We start from the raw sequence: 15,720 nt of genomic DNA, 5'->3' as shown, positions 1-15,720 counted from the left end.
ATGAATATGGGAGAATGTAGAAAAATTGTTCACATTATATTTTTCCTACAATATATTTTGAGTGAAAGAGGCAGTACAAAAACCTATGTGTATATGTGATTTGAATTCCAGAAAATATGTGTACATATAAACAATGTGTATTTCTTTTAATATCTAACATCCTTAAAGATACAGACATTTAAAAATGCTTCTACTCAATAGTATGAGCACTTGTGCTAAAAAAAAAGTCACTTGTAGTTAATTGGAAGAAAGAAATAATAGTCAAAATATAGAGGTAAATGAAGAAAGAAAAGAATGCAAGTAAATAATTACAAAATCGGAAAATGACCTTCTATAAACACCTTTACCATTTCTTTATTTAGAAATAGGGCTCTTTTCAACACCCCCTAAAGAATGCACTTATGCTGATCTCACTCTTTGCAGTTCACCATAAACACATTTTTTTGGAGAGGTGAGAGAGAGAGAGAGGGATTATATGAATGAAGACAGCAAGTTTACAGTTTGTTTGCATTTATTCCCATTATAGATATTTTTGGGTTGCCTAGTATTTACCAGAGAATAAGTATAAAATTTCCTTTATCTTATTTAACTTTAACAGTTCTGTGATAAAATTTACTTTTATATAAGGAAAACGGTTTCAGAAAAGTGTGGGGCTTTTTTAAGAGAATGATAGAACAGAATTGAATGCTTCTTTGTGGTATATATTTACTTTTCTGATAGCCAAGGTTAATACTTTTTTTTTCTTAGCACATAGAAGATGTTCATGAATATTTGCTGGGTTGAATTGAAAGGAGGTGCTTGCTTACAACATTTTGTTTGGTGTGGGGGTAGCCTGTTGCTAGCCATATAGATGTCAGAATTCAATCTGTTTAGCTGTGCTTATTGTCTTCTTGTACTCAGTTCTTGTCAGCCTTAGTAGCTATATTATGATATGGGAGCTGTAGAACGCAGAAGCACGTGACAGTGATATTAGCATAAGAGGATTTCTGAATTCCTTAGAGAGATGGGTCAAGAACTTGGCAGTGGAAAAAGCATTAAGGATGAAAAACTTAAAATATAATGTGAAAGCAATAGAGAAATTCTCTGATGTTAGCCATGGTGAGAACTCATAAGATGGAGATGATATATTTCAGTAAAGGAGGAATGTGATTGGTACTGGAATGAAAGATTGTATTTTGCTATTTTACACTTCTTAAGGTAATAGAATACCCAAAACACAGACTATGGAAAGAAATGACCTCCTAAGGAGTTATATTCAAAGGCATCTTTACTGAGAATTAAAAGAAAGAAAATTGTAAAAGTAAATTCTGAAAAGTAAAGTTCAAAGTTAGTGTATATCATTGGCATAGATAAAAAAATCACGTAGCCTGTTTTCTGATGATTATTAATTTCTTATTTAGTTCTTGGCTGAGAAAAGATTATTAATATTTAATTTTAAGATTTTTTTTCATTCTTTTTGATCACCCATGTAAACAAAGTCTGATATCGGGAGAATTACAGCCACAAGCATCAAACATGACATGTTTGCGTTATCCCAATTGCATCTAAAGACAATGCCATTTGAAAGAAAGTCTTTTGCCCATTTGCAATAAATAGTCTTTGCCTATGACAGAAAATAAAGTAAAATATTGATTAATTTCAGGGTGGAAATTACTTAAAATCTCTGTGCCTTACTTTCCTTATCTATAAAATGAGAATGATGAAAGTACCAATCACCTTCAGTAGTCGAGAGGATTAAATGAGTTAATATATGTAGAGCACACATATTTTCTTGGCACATGATAATGCAATATGAATGATTGCTACCATTATTATTATTTGAGAGCAGTTGCTATGGTGGAAGCCAACTGAGCAGTCACCGAAAAACGGTGGGCTAAATGAGGGATTAAGAATAAGGGCTAAATGGCAAACTTAAACTCAATTCATTTGCCACACATACGTTCACACACACTCACACACACACACAAACACTAACGGAAATCACATAAATCCTAAGAGAACACTGAAGAGATATAAAAAATTAGGGAATAAAAAGTAATTTTAAATGATCACATTATTTTTCCTAAATAGAGAACTATTTGAAATTAATCAAGGCTTCTGCAAAAAAATAAAATTATATATTTTCACAATTAGTAAATGGGGTTAGAGGTTCAATATTCTATTAACTTTGAAAAGGTGTCTGACTTTTGAGATCAAGATGTTTATTTCCATTTTACTATTTTGTTTTCACTATTCACTACTAGTACCATCTTAAAACTGAAAGGTATCCCCAAAAGATTATTTTTCAGGTCTCTTCTCTGAATCATTCAAAAGGACAATATTCTTTTTCTTCATTAAATATATGAGGAATAAAATATTACAAAAATGTGTGGAGGGTTGCAGAAGAAGAAGGAAAGGAACTGAAGTGGAATGGAGTTGGCTTTAGAAGGAATGATTGAATCTGCACATCATATTACTAGAAACAGCTTCCTCAACATCTTAGGAGATTTTAAGTGAATCCAGAATAGTAGAGGATAAAAACAGCTTTAAACATTAGCAGCTACTGGATAAAATAAAGTCTCAATATATCCATTAAAGCAACAATGGAAAGAATTATGTGTAAACCAAATGAAATTTTACCTGAATCAAAGTCTCTCTGAAAGTAATTAAAATAAAGTGAAAACCCGTGGACTAAATAAGAACTGTGAACTTTACCATTTCTGTAAAGTTAAGGGGAAGAGTGGTTAAATAAACAGCTTAAATTGAGATCTGTTTTCAGTTTTAACATGATCTTTGTTACAGAGGACATCTAAAATAGTAACATTTCTCCTTGAGAGGAAATTTCCACTGAGAAATTGAAGTAGCAAAGGGGAAGGGGGCATAGAAAACAGCTAGAAATGTGAAGCTAGAGATGTAGAGGGAATGGTTTCTTGTTAGGATGATCTGGTACTTCTGAACGTACTGAGGGTTAACAATTCAGCAAAAGCAAGCAGTTGACCAGTAACTCCTACTGTCCTCAGGCTCATCTTCTTCCAAACTTTCTGAAATACTTAATATTTGGAAGGATGCTAATTAATTGTTAAGTGACCTTTCATAATCTTTGAATTTCAAGTGATCTTTAGTCCTAATTTTAATGGAAATCAGTAAACTATTTGGTTTTTAAAACAATGGTAATTCTGCCTTTTTTACCCTTTTGCTCAAGTCAACATAGTATTTTGTCTCCTAATGCCAATATTTGCCCTTTTTCAGTTTGACCTGATTTCTTTCAAACACTGAGTTTCCTTTTTCAGGCTTCCACAGGTACAGAGTAGGCAGCTTCTACTTATTGCTGTTTGAAGGATGCACAGACCCTGCTCAATCCAAATAGTTTAACCACATACTTTTTTTAAAAATAAATTTATTTATTTATTTATTTATTTATTTTTGGCTGTGTTGGGTCTTCGTTTCTGTGCGAGGGCTTTCTCCAGTTGAGGCGAGCGGGGGCCACTCTTCATCGCGGTGCGCGGGCCTCTCACTGTCGCGGCCTCTCCCGCTGTGGGGCACAGGCTCCAGACGCGCAGGTTCAGTAGTTGTGGCTCATGGGCCCATTCGCTCCGGGGCATGTGGGATCTTCCCAGACCAGGGCCCGAACCCGTGTCCCCTGCATTGGCAGGCAGACTCCCAACCACTGCACCATCAGGGAAGCCCTAACCACATACTTTTAAATGTCACCATATGAATCTCCTCCTGTGCAGGTAAAAATTCTGAGCACTAGAATAACTAAATGAGTTTGACAGTACCAAAAATGACAACATCTCAAAAATGCGACTGTTAAAATACATGCCCAATACCATGGAGAAGAAAACTTCAGATTTTCATTAGATTTCTTCTACTAGAAAACAAGCACTGTTTATATATTCAGCTAACTGCCATCTTGAAAAGCAATAGAGAAGCTAAGTCTGAGAAAATGACAATGTTTTAAATATTTAATGAGAGACTACTAGGTAGCAGATCCATTTTGGGGTATTATAGAGTCAAATGTGAGAAATATGTAGTTTTTTTAATCTCAAGGACATCATGATTTAGTGGAGGAAAAGGACATTTTACAAAATAATAAACAGCACTGTGTGAAGTGCATTGTATCAATTCAGATCACAATGCTATGGAATTTGGGGGAAATGTTTGTTAATTATGTTTGGAAAGATTAGGAAATCTTCACAGAGAGAGAAAAATTTCAGATGTTGGATTCAATAGTCATTTACCAGACAGAGAAGGGAAGAGGTGCATTCAAGAGAGGACGTGGAGGGACAAAAAGACAGCATGTGTTCTGGGAAGAGTGAGTCACTCTTTATGATGGAGTGTAAGGTTTATGGATGGGAACAGTGGTGAAAAATGAGGTTGGTTGGGTAGATTGGAGCTAGGTTATGTAGAGTCCAGCATCCTCACAAGATTTGGGATAAATGATTTTTTTTTAAAAATAGAGAGGTGACAAGAGTCAACATTTTTCCTGCAGAAAAGCATGTTAAGGGAATGCCAAAAGATGCTTTTAAAGGGATGAGAATGTAAAAGGAAATATAGAGAAGAAAACCAAACTCCCAATTCAAATCATTTACATCTACCTCAGAATGTATTCTCAAGTAAGTTTTAGTGCAGTTACTCTTTGTTTCAAGTCTTAATCATTTATTCCTTAAAAATCATAGTTTCTTATTGCTGTAATATATAAGTCCATGCTTAAATATAGCATGTCTAATTTTATCCCTACTTGGTTTCTCATGTGTTTGTAATTGATATAAGGTGTTTAAATTGTAGTTATTCCTAATCATTGTTTTTTACTGTATAGTAAATATTAAAAATATTAGTTATGGATAAAAGATGGGCCTTCATTTTAATATACTACAATGAATCTCCAATTGTAACACTTTCTATAAATAACTGTATATAAACTAAATTTAGTAAGGACAAGACTTTCAGAGGAAGAAAAACTTCAACTGCTGTGTTCAACCCTGACTGAAACAAAGGGAGATAAGGCATCCTCATTAGTCCAGGCCAAGGAGAAACCAGCATATGGACTAGTGTGGCAGTCCAGAGGAGGACGAGGCCTAAAGCAACACTCCACTATCCCCAACACTTTCCTGCAGGTTTTGATGAGGGCTAGGGGTACTGTCCCCCAAATGGGGGTAGAAATGAGATCCTTGAAAAACTTCTATAGATACTCTGGTCTTTCCCTTAAAGAAGACAAAGGGAAGAACTACCTAGAAGTGTGTCTCAGAGGAAATACTTACCTTCATAGAGTGAGGTCTGCTTTACAATCTCAACAGCTCTGTTAAGGCCAATCATAGGGCAGCAGGGCTGAGAAAGAGCTCCCACAGCACAGAAAATTGGGAGCAGGAATGTAGATCAAAGAGAACTTCCCAGAGACCTAAAAAAGCTGTCAGTGAGGCTCTAAAACATGGACTGGTTGTCCACAATTCATAAAGCAGGGGACTCACCTCACCAGTGCTCAGATCCCCGGCCCTGCAGAAGGGAAAGTCAAGATCCTACCCTCAAAATGGGTGAACAGAATTGAACTAAAGCTCCAACAAAGTCCAGAGATAGCCCAACTCTAGAGAATACGGACTCAATTTTGGTTCCCCTAGTCTGATAAGAGAAGGAGTGTGTCCTTTCGTAGAGAAAGAAGAAAGGAAGGAAGAAGAAAATAAGGAAAGGAAGAAGGAAAGCAGGAAAGAAGGGAGAAAAAAAAAGAAAGGGAAGGAGAGAAGGAGGGAGGGAGGGAGGAAGGAAGGAAGGAAGGAAAGGTGAGAGATATGGATTTATTGATTGGATGATCCCTTATATCAAGTTGCACAATAGTGTTGCATATTTCTATGGCCATGAATGAGGTATAAATTTGTTTGGCTTTGAATTTTATATCTCATTCTAAAAATGTTTTTTGTATCTTATATGTGTTCAATAGGAGTACTTGTATGCTGCACATTTCACATACTTATAAGTAGACAGATCTACATTAAGAGAGTAGTTTTCAGTTATCTATAAAGTAATGAGCCACCTTCTTAGGAAGGTGGCATTATAGTCATTTTAAGATAGGTGGAATTGGCTTATGCTGGCAAATAAAGGATTCCAGGCCAGCGACTGTGCAAATCCTAGAAGGAAGTGATACCTCATTGTGGTTTTGATTTCTGTTTCCCTGATGGCTAATAATATTGAGCATATTTTCATGTGCTTATAGGTCATTTATATCTTCTTTGGAGATGTTGATTCAGATTCTGTGCCCATTTTTAATTGGGTTATTTATCTTTTTATTATGAGTTGTAAAAGTTCTTTATATATTCTGTACAAATCTTTTTTCAGACGTACAGTTTACAAATATTTTCTCCCATTCTGTATGTTGTCTTTCAGTTTCTTTATGGAGTCGTTTGAAGCACAAAAGTTTTAAATTTTGATGAAGTTCAGTTTGTCTATTTTTTCTTTTCTTGCTTGTGCTTTTGATGTTATATTTAAGAAACCATTGCCTATTCCAAGGTCCTGAAGATTTACCCCTATTATTTCTTCTAAAAATTTTATTGTTTTAGCTTTTACGTTTAGTTCTTTGATCCATTTCGAATTGTGTATGGTTTGAGGGAGGGTTCCAGCTTCATTCTTTTGCTTGTAGATATTCAATTGTTACAGCACCATTTTTTGAAGACTCTTTTCCCTATTGAGTTGTCTTGGCGAAAAACAAGATTTAACAGTTGTTGAAAATCAGTTGGCCATAAATGTAAGGGTTTACCTCTGAACTCTTAATTCTATTCCATTGGCCTATATGTTTTTCTTTATGCTAGTCCCACATTGTCTTGGGTACTGTAGTTTGGTAGTAAATTTTGAAATTGAGAAGTGTGTGTCCTCCCTATGAATTTTATGATCAGCTTGTCAATTTCTGTAAAAAAAGTCAGTTTCAAACTGGAATTTTCATAGGAATCACATTGAATCTATAGATCAGTTTGGGGAATATTGCCCTCTCAGGTCTTTCTACTTGTTTAGATATTCTTGAAGTTCTTTCAACAATGTTTTAAAATTTTCATAGTATATGTTTCCATTTCTTTCGTTAAAGTCATTCTTAAGTATTTTACTGTTCTTGATGCTATTGTAAATAGGATTGTCTTCTTAATTTCATTTTTGTATTGTTCATTGATGGTATAGAAATACAAATTATTTTGTACATTGGCCTTGAATACATAGACCTTTTTAACTTATTAGTTCTAATAGTTATTTGTATATTCCTAAGGATTTTCTGTGTATATGATCATATCATCTGAGAATAGAGATAATTTACTTCGTAATTTCCAATCAGGATACCATTTCGTTCTTTTCCTTTTCTTTCTTTCTTTCTTTTTTTTTTTTGCCTAATTGCCCTGAAAATAACCTCCCATACAATGTTATAACTCAAAACATATCACAGATGTAAATGTAAAATGCAAAACCAATAAACTCCTAGAAGGTAATATAGGAAAACATCTAGATGACCTTGGTTATGATCTTTTAGATACAGCATCAAAGCACAATCAATGATCGAAATAATTGATATGCTGAACATCATTAAAATAAAAAATGATTGCTCTGTGAAAACATTATCAAGAGAATGAAATGACAAGTCAGAGACTGGGAGAAAATCTTTTCAAAAGACATATGTGGTAAAGGACTGGTATCCAAAATATACAAAAATGTCTTGAAACTCAACAGTAAGGAAACAAATGACCCAGTTTAAAAAATGGGCAAAAGATCTCAACAGACTGCTCACTAAAGAAGATATACATATGGCAAATTATCGTATGAAAAAATGCTCAATACCGTAAGTCATTAGAGAATTGCAAATTAAAACAACAGTGAGATACCACTACACAATTATTAGAATGGCAAAAATCCAATCCAAAACAGGGACAACAGCAAATGTTGGTGAATAAGTGGAGCAACTGGAAATGCCATTCATTGGTGGTGGAAATGTAAACTAGCACAGCCACTTTGGAAGACATTTTGGTAGTTTCTTACAAAATTAAACATACTCTTACCTTAAAATCCAATAATCATGGTCCTTTGTATTTACCCAAATAACTTTAAAATTTATATCCACACAAAAACCTGCTCAAGGATGTTCATAACAGCTTTATTCATAATTGCCAAAACTTGGCAGCAGCTAAAATGTGCTTCAGTAGGTAACTGTGATAAATTAACTGTTTTAGATCCAGACAATGGAATATTATTCAGCACTAAAAAGAAATGAGCTATAAAGTTATGAAAAGACATGGGGGGAATTTAAATGCATATTAATAAGTGAAAGAAGCCAATCTGAAATGGCTATATTCTGTATGATTCCAACTATATGGCATTCTGGTAAATGGAAAACTATGGAGACTGTAAAAATGCCAGTGATTGCCAGGGATTAGGGAGGCAGGATGAATGAATAGGCAGAGCACAGTGGATTTTTAGAGTCTTGAAATTGTTCTGTATGATACACTTATGGTGAATACATGTTATTATACATTTGTCAAAACCCATAGAATTACTATACCAAGAGTGAACCCTAATGTAAACTATGAACTTTGCATGGTAATGATGTGTCAATGTAGGTTCATTAATAGTAACAAAGGTACCACCAGTACAGGATGTTGATATTGGGGGAAGGCTGTGTGTGTGGGGAGAAGAGGAAGGGATATATGGGAATCTGGGGTACTTTCTGCTCGATTTTGCTGTTAACCTAAAATTTCTCTAAAAATAGTCTATTGGATATTTTTAATGGATGGCAATTTGGCCGGTGTTCCAGTTACCTTTTGCTGTATATCAAACTACCTTAAACTTAGTGGCTTAAAATAATTGAGTGGACACTGTGACAGATAATTCTGAAAGTATGAGTAAAATCAGCAAGGAAGCCAAGATAATGATTAGTTTATGCATGCAATAAAGGGATAATGAGATGTTTACATGTGAACCAGTAAACCATATATTATCTACCTGGCTTTCTATAAAGTCTATAGGTATCCAATTAGTCATGTTCTGACTTTTTACAAAGGCAGTTAAGGGTGGACTTTTATTTCAACAGCAATAAAAGAAATTGTACTTTCTTGGCCTTCAAATATACATATGTAAGAATAAGATAAATGGAGTAAGAGATTGAGTTTGGTACCAATACATGCTTTACCACTTCTTACATGTGGGAATTTGGATAGATTACACAGGAGTTTTATACCTTGGTTGCCACATTATAAAAGGGCGGAACTAATGAATGAAGTATCTCATGGAGTTGTGGGAACTAAAAGAGATAATGAATGTAAAGCTGTATTTAGGGTAGTGCTTGGGACTTGGTTAGTTCGCTATAAAAGTTAGCTCTTATTCTTATTATTAAACTGCAGTTACTTTTTTTCTTTATAGGCCTTCTAAAAGCAGAGAAACCGTTACTATTAAAATAAGGCCTTTATTTCCAGTAGATAGTAACTGTTCCTTTGCAGAATTTTCCTGTATCTCTACATACTCCAGAACTGTACATTAAAAAAATAGTATTTCAAAATTTTCAACCATATGTAGATTTATGATATCAATGGCTGGATTATTATGTAGAATCCCATTTGATATTTTTCTGTAACAATATTTTCCCCACAAAAAGAGAGAAAAATCTATGAATGATGCCACCAAAGTGCCTGTCGGTACTTGATTTATGTTAATTATAAAAACTTTAGGTTATAATTCTAAAGCTAATTTGCAAATAATAAGTAAATTATTTCCTCCAAATGTATTGATATTACGATAGAGATGTAATATTTTATCCTTTACCTTGGAGGGAGTATACCAGCATCCCCTGAACAACTGTATGCCTAAAACGGCACTAATATGACAGGACCATGAATCTTCACAAGGTTTGTCTCTCATCCTCTAAAGTGCATGTGTCTAAGCAAGGCCTCCAATGTATTTGCCACCTCTTGCTCACCTGATTTGATTGACATGATGCTTTTAGTGAACCAATTATATTGCATGGCCAAATTGTCCAGGTTCCATTATCATAGAGGTTGGAAAAGTAACAAAAGCCTAGGAAATGATCGTAGATATATACTTTCATCCATCCCAAGTGAATGCACACTGTTTCTGGTTTATTTCGTGATGGCGATACATTTGCTATATCAATGGCTCAATATCATGTGCATGAGGCAGTATTTATATATTTTAGCAAAATTATTGCATAAGCCTATGCTGCTATAGAGGTTTACTACTTGGTTGAGTTTGCGAAAGGCCACTGCTATCCTTTCGATCTGTCTGGCTTTTGTAGGAGCACGACTAGTGAATTAAATAAGGGTATGATGAGGCTCACTATCCCCGCATCCTTTAGGTTTTTAAGTGTAATGGTAAAGTCTGCAGTTCTTTTCAGGATAGGATTTTTTGTTTTTTTCTGTCTTGGCTACAGAAAAGACACTTGCCTTTCCCCCACTATTATATCTCTTATCCCACAGATCAAAGAACCAAACGGCAAGATCTTGTGACTGTTTATTGGACTGGCTTCCCTCAACCACCTGATCATAAATGTAATCTTCATTATTTTGGGTTGTATAAATTGAAAACACCCTTGTTGGTTAGACGTCAGTCTTGTCCTTAGATATACCATGTTCTAGTAACCATCTCTAAAGCTCTTTGTGGGTCCGGTGTTCCTGACTCCTACTCTAATCTTGTAACTCATTGTGATAATATCAGACTTTCTTCTAATGGTTAAATGTTGCCAGCAGGCCTCTGTTATTTCTTGAATTTATCATCTTTTTAGTTTATCAGGGAGCCAACTTTAGTGATGCCAATTCCTAGTCTTAGTCCTGACCTGGGGAGGATAGGCACCATTAAGCTTGTTAGTGATGAAGTCATCTTTCTCACCAGTACATTCCTTGTTGCTTGGTAAACAAAGTGTTAGGTGAGCCTTCCTGTGAATGATTTCCATCCATATTAGACATATCTATTCTAGCATGTCCTTATTTGTGAATTTATTTTTATTCCCTCCTTCCATTGTCTGCCATGGCATCTCTAGTATCAGTACTTTATTTAGTATGGGTCATGGCTTTTTCCAAACTTCTAAGAGCTATCATGGCAGCCTTTTAGTATGGTACCATTTTCTCATTCTATCCTTTTTATCTCATAGCCTCTTGTCTAATTTACATCGCTCAGTCTTCCTTTTATTAAGTTTTTCATATCTTATTGAAGTTTATAATTCTGTCTCCCATGGTATTTGATGTAATGGTGAACATATTCACTAAGATTTGTTGTATTTCAGACATTTTATTTTTAGATGTTCATCATTTTCACATATACCTATTTTTATGGTAGTCTTTTATTTCTTGGTGATTATTCCATCTTTTATTTATTATAAATATTTTATACTCTTTAAGTATTTGTTAAATTTGTGATGATCTCACTGTGTTTTAATCTGCTGACACTCATGGTACTTTTTTTCCCTGTTATTTTTCATGAACTTCATTGTAACTGCATATTTGGTTAATTTATATCTGTGGAATTCCAGAAGCCTAATATGAGGATGCTTTCTTTCACAGAAAATTTATATTTGCTTTAGCGGGATATGGGTTTTCAAGATATCTGGGATTAAATCAATCCTCTTTGGGGATTCTGATTCTATATCAAAATCTCAGTGTATATTCTCTCATTTGTAGCTGGCATGAGGTTCAATATTCTGATTGTAACATTAATATGTGTGTTTATCTTTAGGCCAATGCTGCATTTCTAGCTTGACAGTTCCTTATTCTCCCTGCCTTATTTTCTGCTCGCTTTAGGTCAGGGGAAGCAAGGGCTTTCAGAGACTACTGTGAAACCAACAAGACCTAAAAATTACTTTTTATCCAGAATTTGTTTTCCTCATGGGAAAGTCCTTGGAGTGTCTAGTATCCAATTTTGCCAGGAGTAAAACTCTTTGTGTTTTAAAAATATATATATATATTTTAATTTGTATTGATTCTTTAGGCAAAAAAATTATTTCATGTTGATTAATTTATATTGTTTTCACTTCTAGCAAGATTGTACATGTTTTCATATATTTATTGTCCATTTTCACTTCACCTTCTGTCAGTTGCCTATGTAGATCCTTTGTCCTATTAAAAGTTGATTATTTTTCTTTGCCTCTTCAATTTCTAGCCATCTTTTGTATATTCTTAATATAATTTTTCTCCTCTTTCATATGCAAAGAGTTTTTATGTTTTAAACTATTATTTATTGCTTTTGTTTATAAAACCCTTTGCAAAATAAAAGATGGGTAATCAGATATGTATTCAGAGACTTTCTGAGAAATAAGGCAACTTTCCCTTTGCTGTGGTAGAACTAAAATCCCTATGGGCTTTCCACTATACTCGCAGTCCTCTAGTCTCCTCTACCCTCCCACACACATATTGATTGACTCAGTGCATAGGGATAAGTCAGGGTACAGACCTCTTTCCCAAGGACATACTTCAATGTTTCCCTGCAAATCTTTTACTTCCTTTACTCCGGAGAGTCAAATTTAGCCATGGAATGAGATAGCTTGAATCTTCATCTTTTTTTTTTTTTTTTTTTTTTGAAATTTATTTCTTATGCCCTGGGTCTTTCAAAGCTTAGACTTTTGAAATATAGGAGCAAAGTGTTGACTTTATTGATTTCTATGTTTGGTTCTTTCATCGATGTTTGGTTCTTTCATCATATTCTTATAGCAGTAAATATAGAATATTCATGTTATTTCCTGAACAGGGGAAACTATCATGGTGTAACATGAAGTGTGTATATGGGGAAGACATGCCAAAATTCATAAAAAATATTATTACAATTAATATGAAGTAATAAAACAAATACAATATAATACAATATCAACATATATTGAGTGATTAAAAAATAGAAATCATCCCAAATAAGATGACTGAACAAAATAAGTATAGAAAAAAATTACTAAAATATAGTGACAACTATAAAAAGGCCAAGAGCAACCTTTGCAGCAAATGATGACTAAAAAACCATTAAAAGGAAAAACAAGGCAAGTGTCTGACTAGTACCATTGATATATATCATTGTTTAGAGATTTTAGATAATATAATGAAAATAAAATATAAATATTGGAGAAAAAAGACAAGTATATCTCCACATGTACATATCTACGAACAACTGAAGAGACTGTTTTAAGTCATAAGTGATCATTTGGCAAGAAATAATGAAATATTCAAAATGTAATATATATATAGTAAAAATTTATATGTAAGAGAATTTATATGTAAGAGATTCCAAAAATCTACTTCAAAAAATTTTAGATGATTTAAATTTATTTTTATATAAATTCACTCTTTACAAGTCATATTACAGAAAACATTGATTAACAAAAATATATTGATAAAGTATAAAAAAAACTAAAATTATTCCCATTTTCATGTAACAAATGTATGCAAATAAATGTGGTGTTTTTCATGATGCTCTCTACTTCCAAAATTTGCAGATCTGTTCTTCTCTCTTTTTTTTTTAATTCTCTTATTACATCTCTGTCTTACTTTCATTCTCCCACTTTATAAATGCACTAAGTATCTCTCCTTGATCTTCTTTTCTTCTCTCTCTACAATACCCCCAAGAGGGATCACATTATGCCTCATTTAGTCTCATAAGTTCAGCACTCCCTCTTTCATGTGATAACACTCATATCCCCATCAAGACTTTGCCTGAGAACTCTAGCCCCACGCATACATATATTTCCAAATGAAGTTAAGTCTAAAAGGAAAATTACTAAAATATGGCAACCCACTACAAAAAAACAACAGCAAGCATTTTTGAAATAATGACTTATAAACCATTGCTCTAAAAAATAATTTTTTAAAAACACAAGTATCTTACTGTCATCTTTGCTTTTTAATATCATTTGGAAGTTTCTAGATAATAAAAAAACAAAAGGGAGAAAATAGAAATACAATAGCCTGGAGAACATTTTCCTGGATTTCCTTGTGCAATAAGCGTCTCAAACTCAGCATGGATAATACTGAACACACCTCCCAGCTCTCTGAACAAAACTTACCTCTGCTCATTGTCCTGACTGCCTTCTTTCAGATTAGATCATTCCAATAACTGAGGTTTGAACCACTGAAATCATCTTTGAATTTCTTTCATTTCCTTTTTTAATCCTATCTTTCTGATATTACAAAAAATCACTACTCTTCTCACCATTCCACTAACATTTTCCTATTTCAGATTCTCTTTATCTCTCACATGGATAGTAAAAAAAAGCTTACTCACTTTTTAATGACTCAGATGCCCAAGCCATTCTGGATACTTGCCATATTTACCTTTTTATAGTAACTTAAATAGCATCGGCCGTAGTAAAAACAAAAACAAAACCCTCAAATGAATTCTTCTCACCTCCTGAAAACTTACCTTACCAACTGACTCCAGAACAGAAGTAGATCCGTCCTTATACCCTGCTCTCCTTTTCGCATACTTACTGCAAGTTCTAAGTGAAACTGAGTTTCTTACATTCTCCCAATAAGTTCTCTTCAATTTCTCAACTCTGTGATTTGGTTTATAAGTACCCTCCAACTGTGATGCCTTTCTTCTCCATAATCACATGTAAAAATTTTTAAGTACAGCTTAAATGCCATCTCCTTAAGAAATACTCCAGCTGGAAGTTATCACTCCTTTCCTTGAACTGAACTAAATTTTATCTTCATGATTCCTGTGGCATTCATTTCATCTATTTTATGTCACAGTGATTTTCACCAATCTTTCTCTACCCTATTTGAACTTAAGATTTAGAGTCAGAACTATGACTTGAGCTTTCTTTACCCCTTAGTATTAAATAAAGTGCTTTTCATGGAGTAGAGAATTAACACTTATTTTTAAAATGAATATTTTATATGAAATTGCCCAATTATGATTAAATTCACCAATTGACCAAATTTCTACAAAACAAACTTGGTGGAAATAGCCTTAAGTGCTTATGGTTTAAAGGAAATACTATTTTCTGGCTTATGTTTGAACTTTTAATTGAGGATCCTATTGCTACTCTTAGTACAAAATCCATCAGGAACTAAAATGAACTTTTGGAAGCTTTTGAAGGAAGAAATTTTCTCTCTGGCCCTTTTTAGACATGCTTCTTAAGGCTAAGTATAGCACTTAATACTTTTAGAAAAGAGAACAAAGGGACTAGAACTCCTGGGGAAATGTCCAGGGAATTGTTCAACAGTCCTCTCTCCTTCCCATGTCTCAGTCACACCTATGAATGGCAGTCCCTTTCCTTAAAACTGAGGGAAAGAGGCCTGAGGCAGAAGGCACCACCGTACTTCCACCAGAGTAAGAAGAGCTGGCTTCTCCTTATATAGGGAAGCCCATATAAGAAGGGTAAACTAAAGACTGACCTTTCCAAGGAGGAGTATATCTGGCTCTAATATATGGAAAGAGAACGTTTTTAAACTTATTCTTTTTCTAAAAAAACTTCTATTTTTTTGGGTATAAAATGGCCAAACACAAAATAGATCTCATTTAACACCCATAATAAACATACTATGAGGTAAGAATTATTTTCATCGTTTTATAAATGAAAACTTTGACAACTAGGAATTATTAGTTAGTAGTAATAGTTATAGTTAGTGTGTTTATTATTATTATTATCCAAGTGCTCATATGCTCATAGCAGTCACCATTCACTGTCACAGCAAGTGTGTAATTTATAGTGTAAACTGGGAAACTTTTGAGAATAAAGTCTTTATTAATAATTACGCCAAGACCTCAGGCATAAACTGAGAATTTCTTGGG

General features: G+C 33.9%; 1 protein-coding gene across 1 annotated transcript in view; it reads left to right on the top strand.

Annotated features, from left to right (window-relative positions):
• The window catches only part of LOC309635420 (uncharacterized protein), a gene marked incomplete at its 5' end in the record, with an annotated part of 576,760 nt that overhangs the window by 110,174 nt on the left and 450,866 nt on the right, over window positions 1-15,720 (top strand). The gene's annotated exons all lie outside the window — the stretch shown is intronic.

The sequence above is a fragment of the Balaenoptera borealis genome (genome assembly GCF_965194805.1).
Source record: "Balaenoptera borealis genome assembly, chromosome: 10".
Classification (NCBI taxonomy): domain Eukaryota; kingdom Metazoa; phylum Chordata; class Mammalia; order Artiodactyla; family Balaenopteridae; genus Balaenoptera; species Balaenoptera borealis.
Note: the sequence above shows the minus strand (reverse complement) of the source record. Positions and strands in the feature narration are given on the sequence as shown.